This window comes from Eleutherodactylus coqui, chromosome 2 (genome assembly GCF_035609145.1).
Source record: "Eleutherodactylus coqui strain aEleCoq1 chromosome 2, aEleCoq1.hap1, whole genome shotgun sequence".
NCBI classification, from domain to species: domain Eukaryota; kingdom Metazoa; phylum Chordata; class Amphibia; order Anura; family Eleutherodactylidae; genus Eleutherodactylus; species Eleutherodactylus coqui.
The window spans coordinates 120,829,442-120,856,684 of record NC_089838.1 but is presented as its reverse complement, the minus strand read 5'-3'; the positions used below and the strand labels follow the sequence as shown (position 1 = coordinate 120,856,684).

The 27,243-nt window shown below is 41.7% G+C and overlaps 1 protein-coding gene across 1 annotated transcript in view; it reads right to left on the bottom strand.

Moving 5' to 3' along the window:
- Positions 1–27,243, bottom strand: part of LOC136610023 (dynein axonemal heavy chain 3-like) — a 1,175,415-nt gene that overhangs the window by 111,240 nt on the left and 1,036,932 nt on the right. The gene's annotated exons all lie outside the window — the stretch shown is intronic.

The following is a 27,243-nucleotide window of genomic DNA, read 5'->3' as shown; positions in this document are numbered from 1 at the left end:
CAGACAGACTGATGGATAAATGGATATGCAGACAGACAGACAAGATAAAAAATTTTCTTCATTTATTCTACAGGGCATTACGGATATGGCAATGCCAAAAATATGGCTTAAAAAAAAAAAGAGGGAAGAGTGCGCCAAAAAGGTTTTTTTTTTTTTTTTTTACTGGTGTACTTAAAAATCGCTGCCATTGCAGCAGCAAGCCAGCTAATAGCCACAGCTATTGAGCCTGTGCCATCCATATGATGTACATATATGTCATGCATGAACGCCTTCCCAATGAGGAGATAAGGGCCTAAAAATTAAGGGGTTTTCCAACACTAAAGTACTGATCATCATTGTCTGATTGCTGAAGGTCCGGGACTTGATCCCCGCCAATCAGCTGATTGAAGAGGCCACAGTGCTCAGGTGAGTGCCGCAGCTTCTTCTTATGCCTGTGACATTACATTCATAGGTCACATGGCTTGGAGCCATTATGAAATGTACAGTGCTGTGCCTCGTATGCAGTCAAGTGATAACAGCACTTATATGAGCAAGGAACTGATTGCTGGGGGTCCCAAGGGGTGGACTCCCACCGATCTGATATTGGTGACCTACCCTGAAAATAGGTCATCAATACTGAAGTCTCAGAAAAGCTATTTAAATCTATGAAGTGAATTTTAACTCTGTAAGTGCAGAACATAGCTTTGATCACAATAAACATATATTAAAGAATTAATCAGTTTGTAATTCCACGTCTCTTTAAATGGCATTCCAATTAAATTGTGAAATTACATTATTTCTAAATTATATTTAATTATCACTATTGTTAAATGATTATTAAATAATAAATTTATGTATTTACTATTTTTTTATAGAATTTAAGGCTCAGAATAGCAGCCATATTAGAGATCTGTGTGGTTTACCATAAATCAATACTATTTAGTAAGCAGATCAAAAGTGATCTTTCTGTGTTCCTGAATATGCGTTTTTAAAAAGCCTCAAAAACTGTATAGCACAAATTTAACAGTTAGGACAGCCCCCCCAGAGATAAGATGATGGATGATATTTGTTACAGAAAAGAAGGGAGGAATCACCTGGCAGTGGCAGCCCAACCGTACTGGTAGGCTGCTACGCCTTGAGTTCCCGCACATGAAATGGATATAGCAGGTATAAACCTCCATCAATGCGACATCCGGTGTGAGAGAGTGTGACACGAAGAGCACTCTATGGGTCTCGGAAAAGGGTAGCAAACAAAAGATAGGTGAAAAAATCTCTTAAGCTCGGAGGGTCTATCCTGTGGTAAATGATGAAAAGGTGAAAAAGAACACCAATGTACTTACTTAGAGGGAGGGTCTATAGTGAATCCAGCAGCCCAATCCCCCTGTTGATCCAATGAGACATGGAATGAAATGCTTGATCTTGGAATCAATGGGTTCACTCCAATGATAGTAGTACAAGATGATTTTTTATAATTCCCATGTCCAGCCTGCAGGCCCAGTCTGGCTGCGGCAGTCTGTGACCACAGACCTTTTCCCTTGGTGTCTGCGCTGCATTTTCCAAGAGAAGAGATCAGTGGTCTCAGACTCTGCTGACAGACTGGACCTGCAGGCTGGACATGAGAATCATTAAAAATCAGCTTGTACTGCTATCATTGGAGTGGACCCATTGATTCCAAGATCAAGTATCTAATTCCATGTCTCCTTGGATCAACATTAGGGAGGGGTCTGGATTCAATATAGACCCTCCCACTAAGTACATTGGTGTTCTTTTTCATTGGTTTCCTCACCACAGGATAGACCCTCCAAGGGTGAGGTAGACTTTTTCACCTATATTTTGTTTGCTCAAAAACTGTATATTGCTCATCCCTCATAGACTCTGTGGTCTTGCAATGCAACTTTTAGAACATCAAAAAAATATTATTCCACTGCCATTGTTGCTTAACCCTGTTCTAAGTAATTATTTAAGGCTGTCAGTTTCTCGAAAATGACACTTGAACAAGTCCCCAACTTTTCAGATATTAGCAGGATTAGAGTAGTTAGCTGCCATCACTATTATTGGTAAATGATACAGAAATATACTGTCGTAATTGTAGCAAGCTTTTATGCCCATTAGAACTTAAAAACGTTAGAGCAGATTGCCTTTTATTTGCAGGCATTTTCCTTCTGTACATTACTGAACCCTCTCTGCTTTTTGTTCAATTATTTGTAACCACCGTTGCTTCTTAACTATGGCCTGTGCGTTTTACAGTGTGATCTAATTAAAAAGTCAATTTACACTTTTTTTTGTCATATCAAATCTAACTTTCCTTCATGGTTTTGTAGACAGAAGTCTGTCGAAAAACCTCTCTGTTTCTCTAATTGGGTCATCCTTCAAATGATGAAAGATGGAAGGTTATTCAATCTTTTTTAGTTGGTTCCAATAACAGAAATTAGTGTAATGTATTTGTAGTGTACAGAAGTTGATGTGCATACGTTCGGAAAGTTTCTGAATGATCTATGTAGTCTTGTGCTTATGTGTATTTCCATTGTCCTCTATGTGTATGAATATGATTTGTATTGAACCTTTGCCACACTGAATGGGTTACTGTCTGGAAAAGTATCTATTTTTCTACCATGTGACCTTGTTTTATATATGTGGATGTGAGGTGCATGTGAGAGGTTGCTGTGTTGTGCTGGAAGTTAGAAGAAGAAGCCAGTGAGAGTTGGAGAGTGAGTTAGGACTACAGTGGGCCTATACTCAAACACCTTCAGTCTGAGTACAAGAAGAGATGGAAGAGGCTGAATGGCTAGACTTCTAATGCTGTGAACCCCTTCTTCTTTTCCCCATGTGGAGTGGAGTATATGAAGAGTGTCACAATAAATGTGAGTTTCCCGCCATGCAGTGTGAAGTGCAATTCTACAAAATCCCGTGAGAGTGGACCAGTAGAGTGTTGGTGGAGTTGTTCAAGAGACAGTGACTGGGACCAGAGAACCACAGATAACTAGGCCTGTGTAAGTCACTCTGTTCTCACGTGTTTTCCTCGCTGTCGCATCACATGTTCCTTTGCACTACTGTACTGCTGGTGGATGTAAAGGGGACTGTAATTCTTGGACCTGTTACAAGTTGATTTACAGCAAACGGCTTCTTCAACTGTTCCCGCTTTGGCCTTTAAACTTTAGCCCATGTGTGCATACTCTATTTGTTTCTCTGAGAGATCACCATGGAGAAAGGAATGGTGGCGTCACCCGTGACAAAAGGACTAAGGTAATCCACCAGTGGGTTTCCAAATTTAAAATAGTCTGCTCTCGCCCCTTGGATGTGTCCCCAGTTACCCTCCGGGTGGGAGACATTAGAGACACCGTGACAAATGAACTACTCTACCCTGCTCCTTGGATTCTGCATATTGGGGAGCCTCAAAAGGCAACTCAACGATTGAGCAGTTCTTAATGTTTCATAAAGTTGGTTATTGGTTTAAAGAAACATTCAAGTTTCTAAGCCCTAAAAATGTTCTATCACAGTAGCTCCATTCTGAAATCTACCACAGAGACAGACTTCCATATTATTGTTCTGGCTCCTGCCACTCATGGTAGCATGTTACTAACCATTCTGCCTCGTGCCAGAACACAAAACAGTCCCCCACTGGTAAATCTCCATAATAAAAACACTATAGTAGGTAATACAGTTGTGTGGATAGGGGATAGCAGGCAGTGTACATGCCCTTGGTGCAAAGTCAGGCAGAAATTGGGGTGGGGGTTCCTCTGAGGTCTTCCTCTTCTGCAACCTCTCTCACCTTTGGAAGTTATCCATGACCCCATATAAAAAACCCTACAGTGGGAGCAAGGCAACTTTTTGTTTAACTATCTCTTTCAATGCTCTTTTAACTCCTCTTTAAGCCTAATGCACACGTGCGGATTTTTGCTGTGGAATCCGGAGCAGGCACCTGCCTCCGGATTCTGCGGCAATAACTCTCCATAAGACTTCTGTATTGCAATGCCTTATAGCTTGTATTAGCGATCATAGGCAATGGCAAAGCAGGACGCATGCATCTGGCATCCTGTTGCAATGGCAACCAGTCGGCCCTCTGCGATTACATTGCGGGGGTCCGATGATGTTACAGAAGCGCACTCCATCTGTGAGCCCTTTACATGCCGCAATCTACGTAGATTGCGGCATGTAAGGGGTTAACAGCAGGGGTCACTGTTCTAATGCACTACTGCTGTTGCAGTGGGAGGCTGGCTATCAGTCCCAGCTAGCTCCCGTTGCTGGATAGTGCAGGTTCTTTTCTGATCTCGAGCTATCCACATAAAGAGCAAAAACAACCATATTAACTGTATGACCATGAATGCAAGAAGTGTGAGAGCAAAAACGACCCTAAACTATTCTTTAATTATATTAACAGTAAAAGGATTTGCATAGAGAGCACTGGCCCTTTAACAAATAATGTAGGAGAAATTATAGAAGACGATGAGGTGAAGGCAAATCTATTAAATAGTTTCTTTTCAAGTGTATTCACGAAGGAAAAGGAAATGCCACATGAGATGCAGGGGAACAAAATGAACCCCTCACAAAATATTACATACCTAGCACAGGAGGAAGTGCGGAACCGGTTAAAGAAGATTAAAATCGATAAGTTGCCAGGCCCAGATGGAATATACCCAAGGGTTCTAAGGGAACTAAGTGATGTGATAGCTAGGCCACTATTTCTAATATTTATGGATACCATCAAGACCAGGGCTGTACCACTGGATTGGCGCATTGCCAATGTAGCTCCAATATACAAAAAGGGGTCCAAAAGAGAGCCTGCTAACTACAGGCTGGTAAGTCTCAATTCAGTAACTGGAAAAATATTTGAGGGGTTTCTGAGAGATGCCATCAAAGATTACTTCAAAGAGAACAACGTAATAACTCCTCACCAGCATGGGTTCATGAAGGGTCGATCATGTCAGACTAATCTGATCAGCTTCTACAATGAAGTAACTTCTAGCCTGCAGCTGAGAGAGTCTATTGATCTCGTATATCTGGACTTCTCTAAAGCATTTGACACCGTGCCGCATAAAAGGCTAATATAGAATAAGACAGCTCGGATTTGGTGAAAACGTGTGAATCTGGGTAAAGAATTGGCTCAGAGATAGAAAGCAGAGGGTGGTAATAAATGGTTCATACTCATATTGGGCCACAGTCGCTAGTGGGGTGCCACAGGGTTCAGTATTGGGACCCATTCTGTTCAATATATTTATCAATGACCTGATAGAGGGGCTACTCAGTAAAATATCAATATTTGCAGATGATACAAAATTGTACAAGATAATTAATACAACGGAGGACAATGTGTGGCTACAAATGGACCTAGATAAGCTAGGGGCTTGGGCAGAAAAATGGCAAATGAAGTTCAATGTTGATAAATGTAGGGTTCTGCACATGGGCAGGAGAAATGGATGTCACCAATATACACTAAATGGGGAACTGCTAGGGAAAAAGTGATATGTAAAAAGACCTGGGGGTACTAGTGGACTGTAGACTAAACTGGAGTAACCAATGCCAGTCAGCTGCTGCAAAAGCTAATAAGTCTTGGGGTGCATTAAAAGAGGTATAGGGGCGAAGGATGAAAACATTATTCTACCACTTGTCAGGCCCCACATGGAATACTGCATACAATTCTGGTCACCAGTGCTCAGGAAAGATGTTACTGTGCTTGAGGGGGTTCAAAGAAGGGCAACTAAACTAATACATGGAATGAAGACACTGGAATACCCAGAGAGGCTATCCAAATTGGGATTATTTACCCTGGAAAAAAGACGGCTAAGGGGTGATCAAATAACTATGTATAAATACATGAGGGGAGAATACAAGGATCTCTCCCATGATCTGTTTATACCCAGGATTGCGACGGTAACAAGAGGGCATCCGCTAGGTCTAGAAGAAAGCAGGTTTTATCACCAACATAGAAAAGGTTTCTTTACTGTAAGAGCAGTTAGACTGTGGAACTCTCTGCCTGAGGATGTGGTGATGGCAAAATCCATAGAGGAGTTTAAGAGGGGACTTGATGTCTTTCTAAAGTGGAAGGATATTACAGGATATAAATTTTAGGTGACCAGCGGTTTGTTGATCCGGATTTACAGACAGGTAGGAATTATTAGAGGTTGATCCAGGGATTAGTCTGACTGCCATTAGGGAGTCGGGAAGGAATTTTTTCCCCAAAAGGGCTATTTGGCTTCTGCCTCTTTTTTTTTTTTTTTGCCTTCCTCTGGATCAACAAGGAGGTTAACAGGCTAAACTAAATGGACATTGTCTTCATTCGGCCTTACATACTATGTTACTATGTATGTTACAAGACACAGGGTTACGTCATGTCGCGTTAAGTACCCTGCTGCCATGAAGTAACCTTACATCATATGGAATTAAGAGGTTTATATTATTAAAATTCAAACACGCAAAACTAAATAATAAATAAATAACTGGGATGTGAGGCTACACAGCCGTGTAGTGTCTCACAATATGAGCCAGCTATTATGACAATAAATACTAAGATATGATGAATTGATATCCACATCTCATCACATCAAATGTAGCTGTAGTGAAATAAAACAGAGCTGATCTATTGAGGTTCAGTTAGTTGTGCATTACTTTCCAGAGGGATCAACTCATGTACTACAGACCAACAGGTAAGTATGATAGTCAAACAGCACCTGGAGGCTCACATGGGGTCCAGCTTGGAGTGTACCCAAATAAATGATACCAATGCTCAAAGAGAGCTTGTATGGCATAAAAAAAGGGTAATGGTCAGTTAGCCAATGACTAAGGTCATAAAGTGAGGTTTGACTAAGGTCATAAAGTGAGGTTTAAATGCCTTTATGTCTTACAGTGTGAAGACACACCCCATCCACGACTGTCATGTCTGGAATAGGGGGTTAAGTCACATGGTCAAATGACCAAAAAGGTCCTCTTGCTATACAGCTCCAAGATGCTGGCTGACAGCCAAAAATGGACCTAAAAAGCACGTAACTTGCACTTAAGGCTAACTACCGCCCTACAGCCCTAGTGACAAGCTAACAGCATATTGGCAAGATACTAGCTAGACTGAACCTATCTTATAACAGAGGTCACAGCTTCAAAATAAAAGAAAAAAGGACTACAGAAAAGATAAATGCCAAACAGCCATGATGGTTGGCTGCTGGCTGCATATGCAATTTTTTTTAATGCAGAGTTGTTCTGATATGCCATAATCAGTATATCAGGACAACAAATATTGTATATTATGTAATACATACATACATCTTAGGCTAATGTGGTACAGTTTATCAAAACAACTCTGCCTTCATGTGTATGCATTATGTAACTATGCCTCACACTCATCATCACCATAGCATCTATAGGCTGAGCCATGGAAAAGTAACCCAGCAACACACTCTTGAAAGCAAATCTTTGTTGCCCATAGCAACCAATCACAGCGCAGCCGATTGTAATGTTGTTTACCTGGAAATATTTTAATTAGATGCACTAAGAATAAAAGAAGATCCCTTCTGAAAGATTCCGCCAGTGTCTACAAAAGTAGGCCAGTGGGGCAACACACAAAGGGACCTCCACATTGGCTTGTCCACTGTATTTTGTGTATTCAAAATATCTGACGTCTTTACATTATAACTATTATTCCTAATTCCACTGAATCATTTTCCTGAGCACGGAGATTTATATATACTGTGGATATGATAAAAACACTCACTGTTGCCCTCGTCCACTCTCTGTTCAATTATTGCAATTTGCTGCTGATCAGACTTCCCCCCTCCAATCCATCCTGAATGCAGCAGCCAGGCTCATCTTCCTGTCCAGCTGCTACTTGGACGCCTCTGCTCATCAAATACAGTACTCAATTCACACTCACTACCTTCATCCATAAAGCGCTCCACAGCACCACCCCCCCCCACATTGCTTCCCTCATCTCAATCCACCATCCAGCCTGCGGCTTCCGCTCTGCTAATGAAATCAGATCAAGTGCCCCTTTAATTCGAACCTCTCTTTTCCACCTTTAAGACTTCTCCAGAGCAGCACCAGCACCAGTCCTCTGGAACGCACTACCCCAAACCATCCGGGCAATCAATGACAGACAAAACGTCATGCATACCATATCCCCTAAACCAAACCCCTCTGTACTCCGACTGATAACATGCTTCCTGTCTTACTGATTGCAATTCCTGCTAGCTGCCATCAACCGCCCCCTGCAGTCATACCGATTCAGCTACTATATGGCCTGACCATTGTCTATGAGTATGGCATCCCTCACTCACCACCTCACCATACCGTGCACATCTCCAGCCCTTTACCTTCTGTATCACCCCATTATTTGTAGTATGTAACCTCTTTGGAGCAGGACCCTCACCCCTACTGTTTCCATCAATCGATTACTTTTTTACGTTTTTGTATCTTTGTTTTTTGTATCTGTTCTCTCCTGTTTTGTAGGCGCTGCAGAATATGTTGGCGCTATACAAATAAAGAATATTATTATATATGTAGATTGCAGTCACCGTCCTGGGATGGGCTTTCTACTCGTGATATATTATGGTATATCGTAGCATGCCATTACATAACATTTTTCATATATGTTGAACTACTGGACAACCCTTAACATTCATGCGACCTTATAGTAAAAACAATGAAGCACCTTATTTATCAATTCATAAAAGGCATATACCGCTAGTGTATTGATGCATCAATGAGCTGGAAAGTTGTTACAGCGGGTGCAGTTATTTGTCAATGTCCTTTTACTATCCTTTGCTAGCCCATGATTTCAAGGTTCTTTTAAAGTTATTGTTTTTTTCCACACAAATGCTCCCTACTGCACATCAAAACATTATTGATGATTCATATGAAATTGTTCATACCGAAATACGGTTATACTTCAGTCAGAACTAAGCTCATACTTAGATATGCCATTATTTCATTATTGTAATGTTGCATTGCTTTTACTAGGATCTGTAGAAAAATATACTTATTTCATTGTTCTCTTTTCAGCATAAGCTTTGAATAGAGGAGAGTAGTAAATATGACTCAGGATTTCTCATAGTTATGTTTCTCTTGCGAAAGAATAGATTTTATTACAATGTAAGCTTCAACAATTTCTCTGATAAAACAGGCATTTAAAATAAGTGCGCACCTTTTAATCACATCACCATTATGTGTCTCCTTTAATAGCTCATACAAATGAAATGATCTTGTTCTAATTTCTATGACTGATGTACACTGAGAAAATAGAATTGTTCTGTCTTACTAATGTATAATCTGGATTCAGCAGTTTCCATATGCATTATGTTACCAGCATGTAACTCTGGGAAGAAATACAGAGTTTTACGTACCTAAGTGAAGCCAATGCTAATATAACTCAACCATCCTTTTCTATGCTGTTACTGAAGTCTCTACTAGCTGTCAGTCTAAGTTGCTAGGAGTCTATATAAAAAATACTTCCTTCGCCTACCATTCAGCATTCTGCACCATCAGATGGATGGAGTATCTCCAATGCAGATCCCCAGGCAGCTCATTACAATGCCAGTAAGAAAATGAGGGGAGGGCTCTCCATAATGGTGCCTCTCAGAAGTATCGTATTTTTGGGCAAATACGCAGACTATAACTTTGGGCAAAAGCTGAACTTCTCATAAACGATGGACGATGAGCTGATCGCTAATCGTTCAGTATAAGTAGCAGCCGTTCAGTATTGAACAGCCGCTATGTTAAATCAAAGGAGATGGGTCGGGAGAGTGAGGAGAGAAACCTCCTGCAGCCTCCCCGCTGTGAGCCAAAGATACTAGCCCCATGCAGCAGCACAAGAGCTAGTATGTGCATGGACCAGTGTCGGGCGTCGTTTGCTTATCACGGCCACTGCCATTAAATTTTAATGGCAGATGCATTATGTAAACAACATGTAAAACAACAACATCAAATATCTATAAACTTTCTAGAGCTCTGGATAGACATTTAGTGGAAAAGATGATTTAAAGTAATACCCACTTCACATTGTGAACATTAGTTGTAGACAATGTAATGTCATCTATACTCAAAAAGGTAATTAAAGTTGTTTTTTAGCCTACAGTTCAATCCTGTGTAAAGAAAGCTGTTGCATTAACACTATACTAAGGCCGCCTGCAGTCGAGCGGGTCGGATCCGGCAGCGAGAATTCTCGCCGCGCGATCCGACCCGAGCGCCTGCAGGGACGAGCGCGTACTCACCCGCGCCTGGCGGCCCCGGCTCTTTCATGTGCCGGCTGCCGCACAGCCGGCGCATGCGCAGACCGGAGCCGGCGGCCGGGTGAGTGCGTGCCCCGCAGAAAATTAGGACATGCCGCGGTTTGTTTGCCGCGCGAGATTTCGCGCGGCCAAACCGCGGCCGTCTGCATAGGAGTGCGTATTTTAATGCACTCCTATGCAAACTTTCAGCGGCGGAAATCCCGCGGGAAATCCCGCGGCGGGATTTCCGCTCATGTGCAGGCGGCCTTATGCACAAAATCACCATTCTATGCCAGTCTCAACTGTGAAAAAAGGGAGTTGCGCACTAACTGTGAAAGTACCACTGCTATTGACTAAACATTTCAGTTACTTATATTTTATTAAAGCACACATACTCCCAAAATACTACATAAAAAAGAAACAAACATAAAAAGCTGTGAATATAGGCAAGGCTGGATCAAGAACTGAGGATGCCCTTTGGCAAAACATTGTGTGGGTGTCCCAACTAGAGATGAGCGAGCGTACTCGGAAAAGCACTACTCGCTCGAGTAATGTGCTTTATCCGAGTATCGCTGTGCTCGTCCCTGAAGATTCGGGTGCCGCTGCGGCTGACAGGTGAGTCGCAGCGGGGAGCAGGGGAGAGCGGGCGGGAGAGAGGGAGAGAAAGATCTTACCTCCGTTCCTCCCCGCTCTCCCCTGCAGCTCCCCGCTCCGTGCCGGCACTCGGATAAAGCAAATTACTCGAGTGAGTAGTGCTTTTCCGAGTACGCTCGCTCATCTCTAGTCCCAACCCTTTTCTTAAAGCATGGAATAAAATGATTCTTGAAAACCAGTGTAGAGGTGAAAAATGATAATTATCAATTAGAATAAATTAAAAGACTACAAGCAGTACCCAAATACAGACACTAAATAATGCTTAAATAATAACGCCACCACAATGGCCAAATAAGAGGGAGATGGGATACTCAAATAATAATAATGCCATAGTGTCATGTTCTCCCTAAAAAACAGTGCTACCCCATGTCCAGGACCCGGACTTCAGATCCTGTGTTTTCAGTCGAAGCATCAGAGACTGGTAGCAAGGTGGAGACCACTATATGATGGCGTTCTCTGGGCATTTGCAACTTTTGCATAATGCTTGGAATTGTCTTCTGTCAAGATGTTTAAATTCAGTTTAGCTGTTGTTTAGTTAACACCATTACTACTTACATAGGGACTGTCATATGGTCAGTGTCTGTAAAATAGTCTCTTTAAAATTGACATTTTATCAGTAGCAATGCATGCACCACACTGGGAAGAAGTAGTTCTCGATATTCATGAGCTGTGGTGCTAGTTCTGCCCACCCCAGCCTCCATTCACTCATCTCTAGACCTGACCTTTCTTCGGTGCGCAATACACAGGAGTTTCCATAGACTCCTATGGGAGCTGGATAATAAGGGAGAAGGAGGGAGATTAGCTAAACATTCCGATTGTTAGTTTAAAGGATTTCTGTCACTAAAGAAATAAATAAATCAATACTTACCTATTCCTTTCCCAGGCAGTCTACTTACAACACCTTCTCCCCTCCGATCTTCTCCAGGCTCCTGCCGTACCCCCCGGCCGGGTCCCGTCACCTCCAGCTGGCTGATTCTTTGTCTTCTAGTGATGAAGCGTCCATTAGCTGCAGTCTTCTTCCTACAGGGCAATGTACGCTATGTCACTAGTGACGTAATGTTTACTACATAACAGGAAGCGCTGGATGCTATGTCGGGCTAATGCCAAGACTGCGCATGTGTGCAATATCGCCATGAGAGTTCCTATACTAACACCATGAGACAGCGCACATGCACAGTCTCGGCAATAGCCCAGCATAGCATTCATTGCTTCTTGATAGAAACTGACCTGCAGGAAGAAGAAAGCCGCAGTATAACAGAAGAAGAGGATCCATCCGGCTTGCGGTGAGGTGACCTAGAGACTGCAGGAGACGGGATTGGTGAGTAGAAGATGCAGAAAGTAGACTACCTGGGGAGCAATAGGTAAGTATTGTTTATGTCAAAACCCCTTTAAACTTTTAAACAATGGGAAAAGAAGAGGAAGGGAGATAAGAGGGAGGGAGTGCTGCTGTGCCGCTAAACTCAGAAGCACATTTTAAATGTCTCGTGGTAGGCTCCTGTTAGTCCCTACAGGGATGAGGGGACTCTCTGGGAGTTCCCTTCACCTTCCCTCTTCCTAGCGGGGACTAACAGGAGTTGACAGCGAGACATTTTAAACTTGCTGTTCAGCTGTTCCCAAACTTAGAACAACAGCACATTGTTATGCTGCTTATCAGCAATGTTTATCATGGGAGAACGAAGAATTCCATGCAGGCGGGAGAGACAGGATTCCCCTGCAGGGAAGAATGCGGGAATCCTCATAGTGGGGAGAGAGAGGGGGTGTGGTTAGAGGCCCAAGGAACCGCCCTCTAGCCCCACCCTTCCTCTAGCACCTCCCTCTTTCTCCTTGCTATGGGGGAATCACTGGAAGAACTCATGTAGCTCCAACACCTCTCTAGCCCTACCCTCTCTCTCTCCTTGCTATAGTGGAATCCCTGAGGGATCCCTTCTAGCCCTGCTCTCTTCCCACTATGGGGAAATACTGAAGCTCTGAGGGGCTTCCTCTCTCTCTCTCCTCCTGGAGCAGTAGTGCTTTTTTTAAGCAACACGCTGCTCTATATAATGTGAATGCGTGATTTTCACGCTTATTAAACTCAGGATTTTTGCGTGGCAAACTCGCCCATTCACACGATCTTGTGTACAATTTGCCTCAATTTTTGTTGTGCGGCTAACTTCTGTGTGATTTTCATGCCCGTGTGAACGATCCCTAAAGGTGGTAACAGATTACCTTAAAGGGTTTTCTAGAATCTAATATTGATTGCCTGTCCTTATGACAACTTATCAGTGTTTGATTGGAGCGGGTCTAATCCCCGATACCTCAAATCTTTCATCTGTAAAAATAGAAAGACACAGTGTTGTGTGTCCTTCGTGTGCGATCTGCTGCCTTCCAGTAAATTGATGTTTCCAGAAAGAGGAAAGAGGTGGGGACATGAAAGTATTAGAAAAGTTCACATGAAGGATTTGGGCAATTTAAATTCCTTGGTATTAATTTTTAGTACATCTGATGAGTCATTGCTTTAGGCCTCATGTCCACGGGGAAAATCGGGCCCGCTACGGATTCTACATGTAGAATCTGCAGCGGGTCCCTCCTGCCCCGCGGACATGAGCGCTGAAAATACAAATAAATAAGAATTTACCTATCCGTAGCGGGCGGCGAAGCTCTGCTCTTCCTCACGGCCGGATCTTCTTTTTCGGCCGGCGGATGAATTCCACACGCCGGCGGCACGTCGTCGACGTGCCGCGCGCATGCGCCGGGCACATCCGCCGAGCCGAAGCAAGGGAGATGCGGCCGTGAGGAAGAGAAGAGCTTCGCGGCCCGCTGCGGGTGAGTAAATCCTTGAAATTCCTATTTTAGGTCTCCCGCGGATCCGGACGGCTTCCATAGGCTTCAATAGAAGCCCGCGGGAGCCGACCCCGCGGGAGACCCGCACGAAAATGGAGCATGGTCCAGATTTTTTCATGCTCCATTTTTTTAAAAATCCCTTTTATTGACGATCCGCGGGTATTTATCTACCCGCGGGTGGTCAATGCATCCCTATGGGGTGCGGATCCGCGTGCAGGTAATCCGCTGCGGATCCTAAATCATATTTTGCCCGTGGACATGAGCCCTTAAAGAGATTGTGTCTTTTTTCATATACGGCATCACACTTCTCCATGGGATGTGCCTGGTATTGCTGCTCATAACCATTCAACTGAATTAAGATGAGTTGCGATGCCAGATGTAGCCAATGGACAGGATTAATGCTGTTATATCATACCCTCTGTAATAATAACAGACACCTCCATTAAAATTGAGTTTTTTACTCTGTGCCTTGGAAAATGAAACTCCAACGTTCAGACATTGATGATATGGTTTCATTTATCTATCCATAACAGTATTTGGAGTTAAGTGTTTGGATCTGAAGTAATTTATATATCAATTAAGGCTAACTCTACACAAAGTGTGTCTTCACATTTAACCCCCAATGTATGGATGAACAAATAGGATCAATATTTTATTAAACTCAGCAGACAGTATCACCAAAATATTTTTTGTTCTAATAGACTTAGCTTCATAAACTCCATCCAACAGAATTATGGTTTTCAATATTCTATTCATTTTTCTAATAAAGCCTATTATTTCCCTCATTGACTCAGAAAATATAACAGTAAACGGTTCTAAATGATTTTGATGAAAATCAGAACACAAGTACACATTATGCCTGAAAGGAATTACAATGTAGGCAATCTCAACAACAGCATGAATTTTTCTCTTACTACTCTGGACTCCAGGTTGAGATTTCCTGCGTACATTGATGCACTGTAACAAGACTCAGGCCTGGACTGCGGGCCAACAGCAATCTGCCATAACATTGAAACCACCTTTCATTGTGCAGAGCCTCTTCGTGCCACCAAAAATATAGATTTCAGAAGACTTCTGAAAAAGTTGTGTGGTATTGGGCACCGAGATGTTTGAAACAGATCTTTTAAGTCCTGTAAATTATGAGATGGGGCCTCCATGGATTGGATTTGTTTTTATAGCACATCCCAGAGGTTTTCAATAGGACTGCAATCTGGGGCATATAGAAGTCAAGTCAACTACTTCACATTTTTGTCAAAGCGTAGCTGAACAATTTTTGCAGTGTGCAGTACCCTGCTGAAAAAGGCCACTGCCATTAGGGTATTCCATTGTCATGAAGAAGTGGTCTAGTCCAAACATGTCAAACGCAAGGTCTGCAGGCTGAATCCGACCTGCCACCTCATTTTATATAGCCCACCCGACATGCAGCAACCTAACAGGCATTCTACTCACTCAGCCTAGAGTCATGGTTCAGCAGCGGCAGTGCAGAGTCTGTGACTGCTGACCTCTGCCCATTGTATGCATGTGCCATCCTGTACGCAGCACAGATGCAAAGGAGAGAGGTCAACCATCACAGACTCAGCAGCGGCTGCCACCAATACCGGACCAAGGCTGCAAACTGAGTGAATGCAATGCCCGTAGGGATGCTGCCTGGCCAGAGGCCAACAGGAAGGTCACTATTACTACTTAGACTACTATGGGGGTCACTTATTACTACTGGGGCCAATATAGGGGACACTATTACTACTGGAGCCACTATGAGGGGCACTATTGGGGACCCTATTACTACTGGGGTCAATGTGGGGGTTACTATTATTATACAGTCTTATAATTACAATTGGCCCTTTGAAAGCAACCATAAGGCTGATGCCGCCCATAGTGAAAATGAGTTTGACACCCCTGGTCTTGTCTGTAACGATGTTTAGGTAGGTGGTACATGTCACAGAGACATGGATGCCAGGACCCTAGGTTTTCTAGAAGAAGAACATTACCCACAGCATCACACAGCCTCCCCTGGCTTGCCTTCTCTCCATAGTCCATCCTGCTGCATCACTTCTGCAGCTTGAAGATGCACATGCACCCATCCATCCACATGATTTAATTAAAAAATTGTCATTCATAAAAGCAGACCACCTTCTTTCATTACTCCATGGTCCAGTTTTGATGCTGATGTGTACATTGCAAGAACTTTCAGTGGTGGACCAGAGTCAACATGGGCACTCTGATGAGACCGTGGCTTGCCTCATATGCAGCAAGCCATAATGCATTAACTTTTTCAGCAATTTATGATACAGTGGATCTCCTCTAAGATCTCGCCAGATGGACTAACATCCACTCCCCGGATACTAACCACTCCATACAGGGAACATCCCACAAGACCTGCTGTTTTATAGATGCTCTGCCCCAGTCGTCCAGCCATTACAATTTGGCTATTGTCAAAGTCGTTCAGATCTTTACACATCCCCACCTTTCCTGCTTCCAAAATATCAACTTCAAGAACTGACTGTTCACTTGCTGCCCACTATATCCCACCCTTTAACGGGTGCCATTATTAAGAGAAAACCAAAGTTATTCATTTCAGCTCTCAGTGATTTTAATGCAGAGACCTATCAGTGTATTTTAATGCAGAGACCTATCAGTGTTTTCAGCCACTTTTAAACAAAAAGTTTGCAACTAATAATGTTTTTTTTAAGAACTGCTACTGTCTCCTTCACCAATCGCTTTATTTTGAAGCAGTGACATAACAAATTCATCAAATCTACATGGTGCATCTCGTACTTCACACATTTATCACATTGACTTTAATTGATATCAGACTGGGCAAACTATTATGGTTGACATAAAATGTATTATTGAATAAATAATACATCTTCAGCAAAGTTAGCAAGGCAGAACCTTAGTGTCATTGGTGCAGACTGTCAAGAAATATATCAACCAACAATGAGGAAAGCAATATCAATTTTGCTCATATTAAAAAAAAAAGCGTAAGGCCTCATGTTCACGGCTAAAATGTAATTTTAAATCCGCAGCGTTTCTCCCGCAGCATGATCCGCGCCCCACAGGGATGCATTGGACACCCGCAGGTAGTTAAATACCTGCGGATGTCATTTTCCCCTGAGGCGTGGATTTCGTCTGCGGGAAAACATCCGCGGCTTGCTTCATTTTTAGTGCAGGTCTCCTGCGGGGACGGCTCCCGCAGGCTTCTATTGAAGCCTATGGAAGCCGTCCGGATCCGCGGCACACCTGCACCTGAATTTCTGCTCTCCGGCGCGGGAGCACGGGAGAGCAGGAGTTTAAAAAAAAATGGAGTGCCCGGCGCATGCGCGCCGCACGCTGCCGCCGTGCCGAGCACATCCGCCGGGCCAAAGAAAGAAGATCTGGCCGCGACGGAGGGAAGATTAGCAGCGTCCAGACAGGTAAGTTAATCTTTTTTTTAGGCCTCATGTCCGTGGGAAAGGAGGGACCCGCTGCGGGATTCTGCATGAAGAATCTGCGGCGGGCCTGATTTTCCCTGTGAACATGTGGCCAAAGAGGGTTTTCCAAAGACTGGGTGAAATTTTCAAAATTCGCCTAAAGTTTCCACTTATTGCCATTATTTCAACCTTCCATCAAATCATCAAATTAAACTCCAGTGCCTTATTTTGCCAACCCTCACCATGCTGTCATCATTACAGAAATTGAAGGCACTACACATGCCTGATCGGTAAAACAGAGGAGCATGCACATCGTAACCATTGTGTATGAATGGACAACTAAGTAGTTGGTAAGGAAGACCACAGGTAAAGCAATATCTCTGCAGCTTTGTAAAACAAGGTATAATATTATATGTTATCGTCTTATGAAGCATATAACTTTGAATCACTGGAATACCCCTTTAATTTCCTATAGGGTGTAAGCTTCAGTTAAATACAGAAATGAAATATTACATTTACATTACAAGGACTTCATGTTAAAGAAAACAGAGAACTGTTGAATCCGGTCCTTTATGCTTCCCGCTAAAGTCTTCGTTCTTCAAGATTTAACATTATAGTAACAAACTAAATTTTATTTAATGAACACAAATTACTTGACAGAAAACAAGACTTAGGTTAAGTGCTAATTCCATCTTGTATTTTAGGACAGCTACAGGAACATTTACGAAAATTATAGTGTAGACACACATGAAAAACTCTGGGTATAAACAAGTCGGAACTGTCCTGCTATGGATTAGTCAACTCTGAACTTTCCCTTTATTATTTGAAAATCCAATACAAACTGTGTTAAGTGTTCCTACCCTTAGTAAACAGTCACCTAAAATCTATAATTCACTGAAACATTAAGTAATTGCCATTTATTTCCAAACTATTCAATTGCTCAAGACCAACTGTGAATCCAGCCGCGTATTACTATGTAAAGCAGAATTTGTTATCAGTGTCTCTGCATGGGAGTAGGTTCAATGCAATACGCAAAAAACACAAATGAAACAGATATATTTGTGTTGCAAGAAAATACTACAGCGCAGTCATATCAGTAAAAATGTAATTTAATAAGGACTATTTTTTTACAGTGCTATATGCTGAAGAAATGGTGTTATCCACAAGAGTAAAGCCCCATGGGGATAGAGCCAATGATACACAAAAATGACCGCACAGCTCTTCTTTAGAAGTAAGAAAATTGTATCTCTAGTGCCACTTATGGGTAGCTTCCATGATAAATGAATGGAGAAATTTTATTTAGACTCATGTTTCATATGCCAGTCTAAGGATATGGCCATAAGGGGCGGATTAGTTGTGGAGTGTTCACATTGGACATTCCGTAACAGATCTGCAGCACAAGATCGCCATCAAAAATTGGTTCAAATGTTGATGCAGATTTTATTTTAGTTTTTGGTGCGGAATTCACCCCCTTGTTTTAAAAGGTGAACCCTGCCCTAAAAATCTGCTGTTACAATTGACATGGATCAACATTGGGGGGTAATAGGCTGAACTCGATGGAGAATTAGGGTGGCCCAAAAAACTCAACTTTCAAAGCAAGACACCTTCTAATTTTTTTTTACTTTTAACAAACCTTTATTTGGGGCAGAGTTTCAGGTTCTTATGTCTACAACAAGGTTGTACTCAAAGACCATGAAATTGCAGACTTTTTACTAATGACGAAGAAGAAAAATAATGGTTGCTTCAAGTTGTGGAAGCAAATCGCAACACACATTACCAAGAATTCGTCTGTCCAGTCCTTACGCACTGACTGACAAGTATTTGACTTAATTTTGACTATTTTCATATATTTGGCGGTATTTTTGTAGGAACTGCGCAAATGTGTAGATTGTCAGGACAAATGCCATTGTCAATACTTAATGTTTTAAATTTTAGTGGTTCTTATGCAAAAGCAAATTGTTAATATTAATGCTGTAGCTTGTGCAATTGGAAATCTTGCTTGTAAGCGCCATTTCTCATAATATATATCAGTTTTGAGCACCATCTTGCTCTTGGAATTTAAAGCTAAAATTTTCCCTAACATTACTATTAGCAGATGTAACAAATTAGGAAGGTGTCTTGCTGTATAGCTGCCCCTTTATTTTTTGCCATAACTCTATGGGCCACCCTAATGGACATATGTCTGTTTTCAGCCTTACATATTATGTTACTATGCTGTGTATTTAACTTTTGCACCACATTTACATTTCTGCAGCAGATTATTTTCTGCAGCGTGAGAACAAGATTTATAATATTTCATTCGCTTTTCTGCTACTGCAAATGCTGTGGATTTTCTATGTGGAGGAGCCCCAAGGAAAATCCATGGGAAATCTACCCCATGTGGACAGTGCATTGGAGTAAGAGGTGGCAAATTTATTAAGAGGTACAAACCTCTTAAAAAGCCGCCACATTTTTGGGCTGTCCATGCACTAGGAAATCAAATCTATGTCCTGCCCTAAAATTCTTTGCTGAACCATGACCCCTTCTTTTGAAAGTAGAGGTGAGAGCAGTGCAAGAATGAAAAAATGTTGAATTACAAGACCTAGAGATTTAGTATTCAAATTGTTTTTAATCTTGTAAAGGTCAGTTTCACATATATTATTTTGACACATTTTCAAAAGCATTTTTCTTTGCATCGTTTGCACTTTTTTAGCTGAAAATGCTGTAGCTGAATGTTGTTTTAAAGTTTATACTGAAATATGAGACTGATTACAAACAGCGGTTAATTTTTACTGTTTCTGTAGCATTTTTAGCTTTGGTAGAGTTTGTAGGGATGGCTTTTTTTCTGCCATATCTCTCCATAGGCTTCTCTGTAGAATTTAGGTAAAATGCCATAAAACACCTGAAGCACCCAGCATTAGTTACACGTGTTTAAGTGATGCTGTGTTTTCAGAAAATGAGGATTATTTGCTAGATAATGAATAGGTTTCCAATATACTTTGTTATGGGCTCTTCACCATCTCAGGATCTCTGCTTTTAGTCAGTAAACGGTGATTGTTTGCTTGGTCATGTGATCACCACAAAAGTACATATCTTGGTACAGTTGCAGTCCAACTAACAAGGTTAAACAAGGAAGATGCAATATGTGCCGATGCCTTATAATAGATATGGGAAAATCCTAAACACTGTGCTATGCCAAGTACAGGGGCTGAAGGATGCAACATGTTTGAGATGTTTGAATCTCCGGAACCACTCTCTTAGGCCCTGCACTAGGCATAACACAGTGTAACCATTGTAGCCTGAGATTTTCTGTACGTAACGTATTGGTGTTAAATAGTATCCAATCTCCAAAATGTGATAAATGGATTTCATTTATTAATAGTAAAGAACGTTAAAGGGAACCTGTCACCACGTTCATGCTGCCTAAAGTACGGATAACATGAACCTGAGACAGACATACCCATTGGGCCCATATATATGTTCTATTTTGAAATGCTGCTCCATTTCATAAAAAAAATCCTTAAAAGTTTGACTTGGAGCCCAGCTGGATAGAGCTCTGACCAAAGAGGGATGCTGCACCAGGCTCTACCCACCCACAGCATCAAGACTGACAGCCCTTGCCCTGCTTGTGTATAGGTAGAGGGCTGTCAGTGTTGATGACACAGGCATGGAGACCCCAACGCAATCCACCTCTTCTTTGACTCTGAGCTCTGTTCTAGCTGAGCTCTGAGTCAAACTTCTAAGTGTACTTTTTCTTAAATATAGCAGCATTTCAGAATAAAACATACATGGGCCAAATAGGCCCATAAACCTGGCAAAAGGTTTACATTAAATGAAGTAGACTAGAGTTCCCATTTAGAGGTGTAACTGACAGTAAAAACCGAAGTATGGCTACCTTTATTTATGTAGCAACCAAAGGATAGACAGACGGTCATATATCAGATCTTTTGCACAAAGGAGAACTCACATAGTAAAGGCAAAAGCAGAGAGACTTGATCATGTCTTTTCTCCACAAAATTGAATGCCATTTCTGCACCCCTCAGTCTCCGAGCCTTGTAGCAACTATTATGACTGTATTTACAACCATGTTCCCTTTTATTAGACCTTCCATGGATAGCTTATTTATGTTTGAAAGCTGTAAAATAATGCATTTTATAGAATGAATATTATCCTAGGCAGCATCTAAACAGCCATTGCTTAAGGATTTATTCCTATTTTTTTGCCATGGTATTCATTTTTTTTGTGCCATATAAAAAGCAAATAAAAGAAAATACCACTTTTAGCATGACTCTAGAAGTACAATAGGAAAAGGGCTCATTAGCACTATACAGTAGGAAGAGACGGTAATTATAACAGTTCTTGTTAAAATTTGTCTTAGAAGTCTTATAAACATGTCTGCCTTCAGTATGCCTGCAGTATAGCTATACCAGCATCACAAACATTAGTGTGGATTCTAGGCAGATAACATATTTCAGAATAAGGAAACTCGCCCTCATGTGAAGCGATTTTGAATAGAAGCAATAATGTTCTAGACTTTATCTGCAGCATTTCAGACATTACATTTATGAGCCAAGACAATCCTTCATATAAAACGGATTGAGAAAAACAAAATAATTCAACTTGATGACCTTTCAAAGCTTAATCCTCGCAGCATTATTTCATCAATAGTATTTGTGATTTGCATGAAAAATTTCCAAAGGCAATTACTTTATAAAATTGTACTGTCCATATGTGCGTGCCCTTTCCTCTTACTTAGATAATTGCAGCCCAAGACAGCTTCACCATACATTTTATTTATCCGTCTTCCATTCAGTATAAATATGAAGTCATGAAGACAAAATATTTAATATAACACTTTCTAGCCAATATGAGCTAAGCTCAACTGACCAGACCACTGTTCTTATATTTTAGTACAATAGTCTTTAAAGGAGTTCTCCATTTTAGTCAATACTTACTTTTCATAAGTTTAACTTGACAATAAGTAAGATCATAGAATATCCCAGTGATCAGATCTTATTTGTGCAAACAGTACCTGTTCAATTTCCCTGCAGCACCACCAGAGGGGAAAAGAAGAATTACATACTGTCTATTCAAATCAATGGGTTTTCTGTGTAATTCAGGAGAGGACAAGTCCTCCAGAGTGAGTGATGCTCTTTTCAACCAATTTCCTCTCTGGCTAAGAGATGAGGATTCTGAACAGGGGACTCAACTCATTCAGAATTCCCTTGTAGGGTGTATGAAAATGGATTTTCTATATTGGACAACCTCTTTGAAGAGTCATTCGTTAAAAGATGTCTGCAATGATCAGAATAGGTTTTTTAAAGATTTAATCAGTAACAAGAGAGAAAAACGTTAAGGCCCTTTTACATGGGTTGATAATCAAGCATGAACATTCGCCCAAACGTTTGTTCAACTTATTATCTGGCCATATAAAAGTGCAAATGACCAGCTAGCGAACAAGCAAACCTAAATACGCTAACTGGTCGGATACACATCTCGCCATGTAAACAGGAATCTATGCAGCTGACTAATGATAGCTGTATGGGGATGCTCATACAGGCGATCCCTTGCTGTATGTGAGTGGCATTAATGAGCAGTGATCAACATGATTTATTGATTGGTGCTTGTTTACAATGGATTGTGTAGTAAAAAAAGGCCCCTAAAGCCAATTGTACACAAACATAGTAAGCATAAAGGCTCATTTACACGGAGCGATGATTGCTCAAAAATCGCTAAAAAGTGATCGTACGAGCGATAATCATTGCGTCTAAACGGGTGGCCATCGTGCACTTTTCGTGCACTGCTAGCTGATCGTTAAATTTAGGTCAACCTGAAAATCGTCCTGTGGTCTTATCCGGACCGCATGCTGAGTTTCCCGCAGGTAGTATATATATATAAGGCCGCCTGCAGATGAGCGGGATTTCCGCCCGTGTGCAGACGGCCTAAGAGAGCCTCTTAATGATCATCCATTAACAGCAAGATAGCACTGTATTTTCACATTCGTTATAGTATATTGTCAATTATCTCCATTGGACATGTGATACAATTAACCATCTACATGTGTGGAAGTACAATGATCTGTAAAATGAGTTATTGAAAAATATATTGTACAATTTAATCACATTCCTTCTATTTGAGGCCAGTGGAGATGGTCAATGGTCTGAAAGAACAAGTCAGTGCTAATTCCATCCATAGACACCGTGAAGAAATATTTTTTATGCAAGGGTATGGCGGGTAAAATAGTCATGAGGGCTTCTTCAGACTAACATATGCGCAAATACGCTCATGTCAGCGCGACATATTTGCGCATGAAGGAGTCATTTTTGCTCATCAGCACATAGTACTCTATCTCTTGCATATGCAAAACACCTAATGAGGTCCAGATGTGTTCTTTTCACAGTGATTTTGCACAGTGTATTGACTATCTAGGGGCCCAGAGTGCACAAATATGCAGGAACATAGAGCAGGTCCTACTTTCATGAGAACTACACTGTGAACAATCACTGTGAACTACACAACTGTCACTATCACCAACATCCCATTTATTCCTTATCCCAACAGGGGTTCTCGAAAATACATAAAAACCATTGAAATGAGTAGAAGATCTGCTTTAATCACTTAATATGCTTTTTTTTTTAAAATTTAGTTCCTGGGTGCTGGTCTTGGTGGCTCAATTGTAATACGGATAATTCTGGGAAAATAAAGCGTGTCTTAATTGAGATCTATTGCTGTACTCCCAGGGTTTCCTTCAAGTCTTGACCTTTTGCGCATCCCTTTTTAGAGAGAGACAGTGCACTATAGATTAGAATATATATTGGAGCGGGACAGACACAATGATTTCCTATACACTGTTTGTTCAGTAACACAAGATTTAATATATCATAGTTTACTTGTTGGTTTAGTTGCTCTTTAATAGTATTCATGCAAATCATCTTGCAGAGGTTTGCATTTGAATCACTGGAGGCTAACCAATCTGTTCAAATAAACATACGTCTTGTTTTTGCACTCCAATGTGCTTCTACTGATTCCTGGTTCAATCATTTACATTCACCTTAGCTTAGGAAAACTAACAGCATGCAATGTATAATTATGGCTTCTTTATACAGTCCACTTCAATGTTTCTGACTCAAGAATTCTTTCAACTATGTTTCAATATGTTGTATTACTAATAATGCGTACTGTGTAGCCACAGAGAAGAACAACTTTAACTTAAAGGGGTTGTCCCGCGCCGAAATGGGTTTTTTTTTTCAACCCCCCCCCCCCCCGTTCGGCGCGAGACAACCCCGATGCAGGGGTTAAAAAAGAACACCGCACAGCGCTTACCTGAATCCCCGCGCTCCGGTGACTTCTTACTTACCTGCTGAAGATGGCCGCCGGGATCTTCTCCCTCGGTGGACCGCAGGGCTTCTGTGCGGTCCATTGCCGATTCCAGCCTCCTGATTGGCTGGAATCGGCACGTGACGGGGCGGAGCTACACGGAGCCGGCATTCTGCACGAGCGGCCCCATTGAGAAAAGAAGAAGACCCGGACTGCGCAAGCGCGTCTAATTTGGCCATTAGACGCCGAAAATTAGACGGGCTCCATGGAAACGAGGACGCTAGCAACGGAGCAGGTAAGTGAAAAACTTCTTATAACTTCTGTATGGCTCATAATTAATGCACAATGTACATTACAAAGTGCATTAATATGGCCATACAGAAGTGTGTAGACCCACTTGCTGCCGCGGGACAACCACTTTAACTTAGGGTTCATGCACAGTTTCATATGCATGAAGATATACAATGGTGCACAGTCTGCGCTATGGGTCCAAACAATGGGCGGAACTATAGGGGATGCAGGGGATGTGGTTGAACAAGGCTATTTAGCATGCATATTGGTGTAATTTACTGCACTTTTTGCACCCAAAGGGCATTTTTTTTGTGCATGGGACAGAACCATGCCCCAATTTAAATGGCTATGTAGCCTAATGATTTTCAGATGTGCTCTTTTTCCCGCAGAATTGCGCATCCCATTGCATTTGTGTATCCCTATAGACGTCTACGGGAACCTTTTGCACACAAAAGTAGAACATGCAGGAAATCTGAATGAAGCGATTGAAATCAATGGGTTCTATTTTCTGCGTATTGCGTGCAAATTTTGCACATGCAAAAACAAGTGCAAATACGCCCATGTGAAGCCGCTCGAAGAATTCTATTACATGCCAGTATTTCTTCACTATAGCAGAACTATATGCAGATAATTAATCAACCACACCAATCACCCAGCCAGGAATATTCAACGGAACAAGAACCTGATATTCTTGAGGAGAAGGTGGACTGGGCGCTGAAACAAATACCAAACAGAAAATTGCCACAGGCATCGACTGCATACCAGCTACATTACTCAAATACCGACTCCACTGCTAAAAACCCTTTGTAGACAGATCTGGAAGACCAAACAATGGCCAAAGGACTAGATAAGATCAGTCTTTGTCCCAATTCACAAAAAAGGTGATGCACAAGAGTGGTGGAATTTTCAGACCATTGCTCTTATAACACATGCAAGAAAAGTTCTGCTAAAGATAATTCAAAAACTTATGGCCTCCTTCATTGAAACAGAACTCCCTGATGTTCAAGCAGGGTTCCACAAAGGGTGAGGAACCAGAGACCAAATTGCAAACTTGTGCTGGGTCAAGGCAAGGATGCCTGATCACCAAAAGGACATTCACCTGTGCTTCATCGACTAAAGCAAAGCTTTTGACTGTGTTGAATATAACAAGCTGTGGAAATGCCTAAAGCAAATGGGAATATCAGAGCATCTGGAAGAATTGATAAGATTACTTTATGAGAACCAAGAAGCCACAGTCAAGACTGCCTTTGGTAACACTGACTGGTTTGAAATCAGGAAAGGCGTCCGACAAGTCTACATTCTATCCCCAGCCCTGTTCAACTTGTATGCCGAAATGATCATAAGGCGATGCAATCTGGATGAATCCCCAATTGGAATGAAAATTGGTGGAAGAAACATAAACAATCTTCAATATGCTGACGACACATCTCTACTAGCGGAAAATGAAAAGAACTTTGAAAACCTAATTCAAAGAGTAAAAGAAGAAAGCTAACACATGGGACTATATCTCAATGTTAAGAAAACAAAGCAGCTGACAACAACCAGCAATGTTGTACCACGCATAACAATGGACAATGAAGAAATTGAATAAGTCCAAGATTTCACTTGCTTTGGATCCAAGATCGACTGCAGTGGCAAATCGGGGCCTGAAATCAAATGAAGAATCAGCCTTGGCCGTAGTGCAATGCAAGGAATGGCGAAGATATGGAAGAGCAAAGACATCCGCATTGCAACAAAGATCCAAATAATCAATGCAATCATTTTCCCAATAACTACATATGCATACGAAAGCTGGACACTCAAGAAAGTAGACAGAAGAAGGAGCTGTGAAACTGGAGGCATATGCTGCGCATACCATGGACAGAGATGGTCACACATAAGGCGATCCTAAACCGTGTCAGACCAAAAGTATCACTAGAAAGCAAAATCACCAAACAACGGCTTTCATACTTTGGTCATGTCATACAAGACAATTCTCTGGAAACAACATTAATGCTCGGCACAGTCAGTGGGTCCTGAAGAAGAGGACGCCAAAGAACATGCTGGCTAGATACAAACAAGGATAACATGACTGTGGAAAATCTGAAGGAAGCGGCCAAAGACAGGGAAGCATGGCGTATGCTGATCCACAAGGGGACCGAAAGTCAGCAACGACTGAACGGATAAATCATCATCATTTCTTCACTGCTAAATGCAGGCAGAGAAACACTGATGGTGTTTGGCAACTGGAGTCATTATAGAAATTGAACTGCTAAGTACAGGTGCCATCCGCAATCAGCAGAGCTCTAATTGTGCTTTGCAAGGTGATAACTGCTGCATATAATAGCACTCTGATAATGAAGGGGCCCATATCTCCCACTAAGACATATGCAAAGGGATTGTCTTGATGAAACAACCCCTTTAATGTTATAAGAGATATCATGCCAACACCTTGCTACATTACCCCTGACACAGTCCATTCCCTTAGCATAGAAAGTAACACATTTAGATATTTTTTCTGGGCCGATTTCTACATCCTGGCTTCAAGACTCCATAATATCATGTCCAAACCGATCTATAGATGACTGATATGCAGTCCTAACCTAATGCATTTACCGAATACC